This window comes from Littorina saxatilis, linkage group LG9 (assembly GCF_037325665.1).
Source record: "Littorina saxatilis isolate snail1 linkage group LG9, US_GU_Lsax_2.0, whole genome shotgun sequence".
Taxonomy (NCBI): Eukaryota; Metazoa; Mollusca; class Gastropoda; order Littorinimorpha; family Littorinidae; genus Littorina; species Littorina saxatilis.
Window position 1 is genome coordinate 23554659 of NC_090253.1, and position 10217 is coordinate 23564875.

Here is a 10217-nt window from a genome sequence, read left to right on the forward strand (position 1 = left end):
TAGAGGTCGATTGGCCAACGCTTGGTCTTCTTTTTCTTGTTCTTCGTGGTCTGGAACTCCTACACGTGCGTTTAATATGTGAGGTGATCTTGTTCAGTCCTACGAAGTTTGTGTTCTGATGATGATAATGATGTAAATGTGTGTGTCTGTGCCTGTTTTTTTTAAATGTTTTTTTCATATATGTGTGTTTTTACATTTAGTCAAGTTTTGACTAAATGTTTTAAAGGTCCTCGTCTACATTTTCTCACAGAAATTGAGATTTGACCACTATAATGTTTAATCCATTCACTAACACTTTCAAAAAAACACCCCCCTCCGATCAGAAAGGACGGAGCAAGTGTAGCCGTTTGAAAATTCATTGATGTATTCCATTGTAGTAGGATATCCTTATTTGGAACATAATCGTAGTAGGATATCCTTATTTGGAACATAATGTAAACCGGAAGTTTTCAAAGTGCTTAACCACCCAGAATTCCTAGCGGTGAGCAGCCGCTGCCTTGACGAAAGTTCTCTGGTAAGTTCTTTTTATCAATTATGCAATACATTCTTGTCGTATAAGACTTTTAAGTGGCTGCAAACAAGGCTTCATAATGCACCAAAACAGTTTCAAGCAATGTGTTTGCTCTGTTCACGTACTGTGTTCGTCATTCGTAGATATCAAATCTTAGCCGAGTTGACGCATTTCAGGGAACCTCTCAAAAGTCAGTTTTACGCTTACAGCATTGCACATTAGTTACGGTACTTTATGTTTGATGGCGGTTTACAAAGAGGCTCTGCTTAATGATTCGGTTCAGGAATTAAGGAGTCATCATAAAAAATAAAGCAAAAGCATAGGTCTAACACTAACTCAATGTTTCGAGAGGCACAGTTCCGACACAGTGACACACGTACACTGACAATGAAATCTAAAACGCTTGCAATCGATCTAAATTTGTATTTCTGCACACACAAAATATTTCGACTACAAAATAAGGATCGGAATCAAAAACAATTGTATTTTCCAACAAGAGTCCTTGATTTGTGTGCTTTCATTTTTAATGAGTTTACGTAGACTAGTCTAGTACCCGCAACACCGATGTCAGAATCGCCATTGATTTTCCTGCAAGACTAACAACTACAGATCTAAATGAATCAGTTGAATCGGAGATCTAGATTCTCCGGTCGAATCTTAGAATGCAGCTGGTTTTTATTTTTGTATTTCTTATGTCTATGTGTGTGCCGTATGTGTGTAAAATGTGCGTGTTTGTTTGTATGTATAAAATGTGCGTGCGTATGTCTGTGGATGTGTGTGTGTGTGCGTCTGTGTGTGTGCATGTGTGTGTGTGTACGTACGTGCGTGCGACATTCACGTAGTAGTACGAGTGATTGTGTGAATCGGAGTATCTGTACGTGTTTGTTTTCTTATACCTGATCATGTTTTAGACGATTCATGTATGCAGTTATAGTTCTTAAAAATGCCAAACGTGTAACTCATTATACATTTGCCCCTTATGGCATAAATAAACTAATACTGTACTGTATTGCATGGTAGGTATAAGCCACGTATTTTATTCACTTATGATTCATGTCCGTCAAGTATAACCGTTTGTCCATTTCTTAGACTGTGTCTTTTAACACTTTTGTTTTGTTGTTTCTTTTTTTTCTGTAAAAGCTGTCCATTTCGATACTCAGGTCGAACACAGTACGATCTCATGTCTCAACTCTGAGCTAAGCATCGTCTCCACCGGTCAGAAGAGGCAGGGCAGGGCCAGCAGGTGCGGCAGTGTTACAATGTTTGTCAGCGCAATCGGGGACACAGAGAGTCCGCATGCGGACAGCTACTCAAGAAGCTGCCGCCAAGAGTTATCGGGAAGAAAGATCCAGTCTCTTAGTCTTACAGTGAGTTTGTGTAGTTACAAATGTAATGGTTTGAAGATTTCTTCTCTCTGTTATTGCTTGAGTGCTTATGTTAATCTCAGTTATTCAAGTATGGGCTGTATATTGTAAATGCGTGTGTGTGTGTGTGTGTGTGTGTGTGTGTGTGTGTGTGCGTGTGTTTGTGTGTGTGCATATGAGAGAGAGAGAGAGAGAGAGAGAGAGAGAGAGAGAGAGAGAGAGAGAGAGAGAGAGAGAGTGGTGACACACTATACTTCCGTTTGCTGTTTAAAAGGATACTTACAAAATCGACAATCCCATCAATCAGTCGAGACACAATTTATTAACAAAAGAATTTTAATTATATACCAACTTATTTAATGCATACACTCTTACATATGTATACATCTGAATGCATAAAGCACACACACAAACATGTACAAAGTAACCCCCCCCCCCCCCCCAAAAAAAAAATGCTGATAACTCATGAATTACTTCTACAACTTACTTCAAATTTGGTGTACATTGGCCTGAGATATGGGATGATAATTCCACAAAGTTTCATGAATGCCGTTCAAGTGCGCATGGCTTATAATTATATCTACATGCCACTTGTTTCATAATACTACATCTATTAAAACAGATAAAATGGATACAAATTTGAATGCATTACATTATTTCATGACAATAGGACTTTTAACTGTGTTGGTCAGAACATGATTAACGAGATGACCGCGGGGGAGCTGGTCCTGTCCATTGCTGAGCGGCTCCCATCCCCGGTTTTGGGCATGGCCTGCAACCTTAACAGAGGATCCTTCCCAGAGGAGCCTACTTCAAGTGCAGCCACATGTCCTTCCAGGTGTGTTTGTCACCACTACCAAGATAGGGGAAGGGAGGTTGATAACCACCCGTCAAAGACCTGTAATTACAAAAATAGTATTTAAAAATCTGAAACAGTTTCAAAAATGTTAGCACACTGCTGTTAATCGCCATACGTTATACATGACTCGACTATGATGTGCCGTAATTATGCATTTAAATTATGATGAAAAAACAACAACCTGAAAAGTGATGGGCGTGTCCGGATAGGGCGGATAATCGTTATATGAAATCTTTAGAAATGTGTCCTGTTTCAGTTATTAATCTTTAAATGTTATAACAACATCCTGGAAATTCAGTAGAAATGGCCCAGTCAGGCTGATTTTTTGGCAACTACAGGGTGACCTAAAAAAAAATGCAACCCTCAAAAATGCTAATAACTTCTACATCTGTTGACCGAATCACTTTATATTTGGGGGACATAAACTTCAGCCTATCCATGACCCTTCCACATCTTGGCAACTTTTTTTGAAATAGCACAAAAGTCTGACCATTTGATCTACAAAATTGGCCCTTTGTGAAAGTGTCACGGTAGCTGAAGTTTATGTCCCCCAAATATAATGTGATTCGGTCAACAGATGTAGAAGTTATTAGCATTTTTGAGGGTTGCATTTTTGGGGGGTCACCCTGTCACCCAGTCTTCTTCAAAATGGAAAAACAACACTGCTAGGCACAACAGCTGAACCAAATCAATTTGTGTGGGCAAAAAATGAGTTGTTCTTCAATTTGAGATAATAAAACAACAAACAGGGTCACTCTTGCTCACACAATGAAATCTGCATCCAAATCAGTATGTGTTGTTCACATGGACGCTATGGCAGGCTGAGCGGTGTAGGTGTCAATACTCTCAGCAGGCATAAAAGGCAGTTTTTGAAGACGTTTTAGCGGGTAATGAGACAATTGACACCTACACCGCTCAGCATGCCATAGCGTCCATGTTAGACAAGATATGTGAACAAAACTTACTGATTTGAATGCAAATTTGATTGTTTTGTCTAAGAACATGCTAAACATGTTTTGTTTTAGCAGTTCTGATTTGTTGTCAATTTTAACGCGGGAACCTTCATTTTGCGAATTTGATTTGGGGGTGTGTGTGTGTTGTAGGTTTCACTGTATCGACAATACGTCATGTAAACTCAATCTGTTTTCTGAATAAGTTAGGGGCATAACAGGCCTTTCCAGTCATATAATTGGTTTTACGATAAACGGCCTCATCATAAAGATCTGCCCTCAAACGCACCTGTAAAGGTTTTTTTTTATGACGAGTAGTGTAGAACAATCACCATCTTACACATCTGATCGCAAGATTATGCATTCCCGAAAAATTCTGCTATGTATCGATTGGAGATTGGATTTCCCTTCTTTGAGTCATGTGACGTCAGAGGCCGACAAAACTTTATAATTTGGCTTTTCAGGTTGACGGAAACTTCAAAGGAACTAAAAAAAAAAAAACGTCATGTGTTTGATTGCATGTGTGTGTGCTGTTCAATGTCAAAACAACAACAAAGTGAGTACATGACGTGTGTTTTGTAGTTCCTTTGAAGTTTCGGTCAACCTGAAACGCCCAAATATGAAGCATGTGTTTGATTGCATGTGGATTGCATGCATGTGTTTGTGTGCTCGTTCAATCGTCAAAACAACAACAAAGTCATAGTACCTGAAAGGAATTCGATCGATACATAAATGTTATTTGCGTGTTTGACCAAAATATGACATTTTACACAGATCTCGACAGTCATTGTTCACCTCGACCGCTAGCGCGGTCTCGGAGAACAATGACTGTCTCGATCTGTGTAAAATGTCATATTTTGGTCAAACACGCAAATAACGTATAATGTCTCCGGCGCATCAGTATCTGTCCGAAGGGTTTGAAAACAAATAATTACAACACACACACACCCCTCCCAACCTCCACCACCACCCAAGAAAAAAAATAAGAAAAGAATAAATACATTGATAAATACAAGAATGAAAGAATTAATTTACTTTTTTTTCAATTGTTTTTTATAACAAATCTATTGCTTCTAGGTCATCATTATCAGGCCGATGATTAAACCAAAGCTTAGTCACGGAAATGCATATATGGACTAAAAATGACGTGTTTTTTTCTTGCAGGACAATGGCTTGGACATGACTTCATCCTGAATCGGCAGAGCAGCGATGTATTCTTATATGGATGCCATGGACGTCTTCCACCTAGCGGGCACACAGATGGTTCACAAATCTACCCACTTGTATATTGCATACCTACCCCCTCACTCTTAACCATTGCTCCTTCAGTTCTGTAGTAAAACATAACATAAAGCGATCATTTCTGAAAATATTGCAAGACATTAGCTTCTTTACTTCTGCAGCTGCATCAAAACACACACACACACACACACACACACACACACACACACACACACACACACACACACACACACATTTAATACCGATGCCACATTTCAAGTAATCGGGCTGCAGGTATATTTGTCTTCTAAAGTCCACAATCAGAATGGCAGGAGCTATTGGAAAAAACGTTTTCTTTTTTACATTTTACGGTAATTACATTTTTGTCTTTGATCTTCAGGCTTCCATAACAGTTCTCTAAATGTATTGAGAATACGCCTGAAACGTTACATGAACCAAAACAACAACAACCGAAAAACAAACGCTGTGCATAGGGAACACAAATATCAATGATCTTTCTTTATTTGGTGTTTAACGTCGTTTTCAACCACGAAGGTTATATCGCGACGGGATATCAATGATAATTTAGCAGGGAGTATCAGCCGGGACATTATTTATTATTCTGAATAGATCAACATTCATATATGCATCAAGTGTACTAATTGATCCTGCTAAATAGTTGTATTTGTTTGTGACTGATGCACTTTTGATTCACTTTGCACATGTATCACGTAAGAAAAATCAAGGGAGGTAATTTTGCTCGGATTAGATGGTTCCCTCCCCTGATAACAAAAGCACACAAATTAATTTTCCCCCCCTTCTCGTATGTGTTATTCAAACGTTTTGATGGTTTTTGTTGAATATTGATGTGAAAGGTTCAGTCCTTCCCGAGTAAACTATTCGATTTACAGTCTCAGAACAGACCAGGCCTGAAAAGACCATCGCTAAACACATCAACTAATCAGCCTGGGTGCAGTTTGTGATTTTTTTTTTTATTGACTGATTTGTGAACGAACACAAGCAGGAATCTGTGATGATAACACATCAAAATAAATTATCACTTTGCGCATGAAGCAGCCAGGTTGTCGAATCTAAGTCTTTGTTCATGTACAATCTTGTCTAAATCTGAGATGGTGAGCCAAAAGTTTTCATGGGAACGACTGTGCCTTTCTGTGTCTCTCAATTTTTACACCACTTGCTACTCATGATTGCATGATACTAAGAACAGGCAAGATGTGGATATCGTGGTTTTAATGATACATTCGGACATACAAATGGTTACCGCTGTTTTCTTAGATACGTGTGATCTCTCTTTTTCCCCTGGTCCTTTCTTTTTGATGTTATTTAGCCTGAAGTTTGTTGCAACTATTGGTCCGCTTGCATTTGTTGTTATAGTAATTGTGGATATGCTATTTAATTTGTCTGTGTTGCCTAATTATGTTGTCACTGTCAGCTTGATGAATAAAGGCTATGAGAAAAAAAAATGTTACCCTTCACCATTAGCAAAATATGCAGCTAGCTGCATATACTAAATATTTCTGATACCTTGACCAAATACGATGTTTATTTTTGCGTGTTCTCGTTTTTTCAGAGCGAACACACACACACACACACACACACACACACACACACACACACACACACACACACACACAGTCTCTCTCTCTCTCTCTCTCTCTCTCTCTCTCTCTCTCTCTCTCTCTCTCTCTCTCTCTCCCACACACACACACGTACACGTATACACACACACAGTTTCAATGTTAAAAACTTGAAACACGTATCCCTGTAGCATCGATGAAGGTTGTATGCAGGAACATCATAAAAGCTTGCTTACAAACGGACTCGCTTACCGTTGGATCTTTGCTCAAACTGCGGCTTTCTTGTCCACATTCCTGGCGCACAGATCTGCAATTAATGTGCAACGTTACTGTTGAATACACACAATTTATGTTGAAGTCACAGGGCACAGACAGACATATCCTCCCCCCCCCCCCCCTTACACACACACGCGCGCGCGACTGCGTGAAGATGCACGTCACCTTATCATTTAATCACACAATGTAAAATACTAAAAACGTGGTGGTTAAAACTGAATAGTATCATGAATCTCTGAAGAGAATTTGTTTTCTCCAACAGTCGTTCGTGTAAGGCACACGCAGACGGAATGTAGCTGAAGTCATACCGTAAAAACTAAGAACAGATCTATAGATTCTAAAACAAATGTGACATTTTAGTTCTATTCATCTGGATGAGCTTGATCTGTCCGAAGTAGAATCGGCCTCTGAAAATGCAACTCCCCTCCCCCCCCTCCCCCCCCCTCCCTTTCCCACGACACACACCACGACACGACACTAGCTGAGAAAAGGAAAACGTGTGGAGGAATACATAATGTAAAAACCAGATCTAAAAGTAAGCCCGGTTTACGATTTCAAACCTCCTTTGAGTATGAAATGTTCGGACGCGCCCTTTCAGCCTACAGTGAAATGGTAATGTACACGTACAAGCTTTGTTTCAGAACTGTGAAACGTAATAACTAGGTTTGAAAATTGAATTCAAATATACAAGTAAAGTTAATGGAAGATCAAAGTAAAGGTTGGGTGTAATGTCAAAAAGTATACTTACATTCCGTTTCAGCATGCTCTTCCACAGGAAAAACTCCCAGGGCTTTGTCCTGCTTGCGATTTTGCCAAAAGTACTTTGAACACACCCCCGACGTAACTTTCAATGAGCATCATAGTGTTTTTGCCACTTGCCGGTTGAATTTGGCGCCTAATTCCAACTTCGCTGCATCTCAGGGTTGTTTCTGGTCCCCCAAATGTACACATTCAGACCTATGCCGCCCTGATCGATCACAATTTTGCTTTTTACGTAACTGGCGCAAGATGGCAGACATCTTTGGACCATAAATGACTCTTTGCGCATGCGCCGCTAATAATTTGATTGGTCGATATTTTTAGGTAAAGCACATGGTCTCAGAAAACAGAAAAGTAAACATTGGAAGCGTGAGTCACGCTCCCAAAAAATAAAAACTTTGTTCACATATAAAAAAAATTCTGTAACTTTTTGCCCCATGGTTCATTCATCATCTGAAATAACTTTTTAGCGAAATCTAACCATAAGATTATTGGAAAAAAGTCAAAATGTAGACGACCACCTTTAACATAGAGGGGGAATCGAGACGAGGGTCATGGTGTATGTGTGTCTCTGTGTGTGTGTGTGTGCGTGTGTGTGAGTAGAACGATTGAGAGTAAACTACTGGACCGATCTTTATGACATTTGACATGAGAGTTCCTGGGTATGATATCCCCGGACTTTTTTTTCTTTTTTTCGATAAATGTCTTTGATGACGTCATATCCGGCTTTTTGTAAAAGTTGAGGCGGCACTGTCACACCCTCATTTTTCAATAAAATTGATTGAAATTTTGGCCAAGCAATCTTCGACGAAGGCCGGACTTCGGTATTGCATTTCAGCTTGGTGGCTTAAAAATTAATTAATGACTTTGGTCATTAAAAATCAGAAAATTGTAATTAAAATTATTTTTTTATAAAACGATCCAATTTTACGTTCATTTTATTCTTGATAATTTTCTGATTCCAAAAACATAAAAATATATTATATTTGGATTAAAAACAAGCTCTGAAAATTAAAAATATAAAATTTATTATCAAAATCAAATTTCCGAAATCGATTTAAAAACAATTTCATCTTCTTCCTTGTCAGTTCCTGATTCCAAAAACATATAGATATGATATGTTTGGATTAAAAACACGCTCAGAAAGTTCAAACGAAGAGAGGTACAGAAAAGCGTGCTATGCAGCACAGCGAAACCACTACCGCGCTGAACAGGCTCGTCAGTTTCACTCCGTTTTGCACAAGCGGCGGACCACGGTCATTGTAAAAAAATGCAGTGCGTTCAGTTTCATTCTGTGAGTTCCACAGCTTGACTAAATGTAGTAATTTCGCCTTACGCGACTTGTTTTTTCTTGTTTTTCTAGTTTTACTTGCCGTCAACAAACATGTTGTTGTAAATGTTCATTGATAAATGTTGAAAAAAGAAAAGCAATTGTTAGACTCCCCTACGTCATGTCCATTACAGTGCCCCCCCCCCCCCCCCCCACCCCCCCCCCCCCCTCCCTCAATTTAATACTCTCTCTTCCAGATTTGTTGTTCATCATCTCTGTAAAGGTATCCCCATTTTTCGACACACTCCTTTTTCAGACCAGATTTGTGTCAGTTGTTAAGGGGAAGGGCATATGAATACAAATTATTTGCTGGTCTACCTTCATTAAAGAATATCCAAGAGAACGTTGATTTCTTACTATGCCTCAACCTTGATCCAAATGCGACCTGACATACACTCAGTGTATATCATTTCCGGACGGCCTAACACTGCTCATTCCTAAGACTCTCCTTACTGCTCAGGGGAGCCAGCAACAGTGTATATATATGAAAAATGGAATATCAGTTGAGACACACATCTTGAATATCAGTTGAGACACACATCTTGAATATCAGTTCAGAAACACATCTTGAATATCAGTTCAGACACACATCTTGAATATCAGTTCAGACACACATTTTGAATATCAGTTCAGACACACATTTTGAATGTCCGTTCAGACACACATTTTGAATATCAGTTCAGACACACATTTTGAATGTCCGTTCAGACACACATTTTGAATGTCAGTTCAGACACACATTTTGAATGTCAGTTCAGACACACATTTTGAATGTCCGTTCAGACACACATTTTGAATGTCCGTTCAGACACACATTTTAACAAGCAGGGAAGAGTAGTTATTGGAACGTTTTATTATATATACAAAATTAAACCCAACATTCACAGCATTTAAAAAATGAAATCGTTTTGATACAAATAACCAATAAATAAAAACAGTTTACAGCTTCACAAGGAAATGTACGTTTATTATTCAGCCAAGTATTCAGTTCTGCGTCTTCATCGTGTATTTAGAACCAGAGATCTGTAGCTACAGTATCTCTGTAAGAACACAGTCAGAACGAAAAAAGCTATCTTCAAGAAACGTACGTTTACTTTTTAGCGTCTTCAACCCGCATGTAAAACACAATCGGCACATCAACGCTTTCTTCGAGAAACGAAGACAAAGGCCGGGGGTAATCTTGAACTTTAGTGTGTTAAATTCATAGCTCAGAATCCAGAGACATTCTTTACTTATTTTTGATACAAGTCCATGTAAGCAAGCCAAAGAACATGTGTCGTGATATTAATTGACGGATTGAGCTCCAAACTTAAGCATAATTAATTAATTTGGTTGTTCAATCGACGAAA

The 10217-nt window shown here is 38.8% G+C and overlaps 1 long non-coding RNA gene across 1 annotated transcript; it reads right to left on the reverse strand.

Moving 5' to 3' along the window:
- Positions 1-2178: 2178 nt before the first annotated feature.
- Positions 2179-7812, reverse strand: LOC138975648 (uncharacterized). Its single transcript, XR_011458704.1, has 3 exons — positions 7528-7812; positions 6756-6810; positions 2179-2773 (listed from the first exon to the last, which is right to left on the reverse strand). It is a non-coding gene; the product is annotated as an uncharacterized lncRNA (long non-coding RNA).
- Between the last annotated feature and the right edge of the window lie 2405 nt (positions 7813-10217).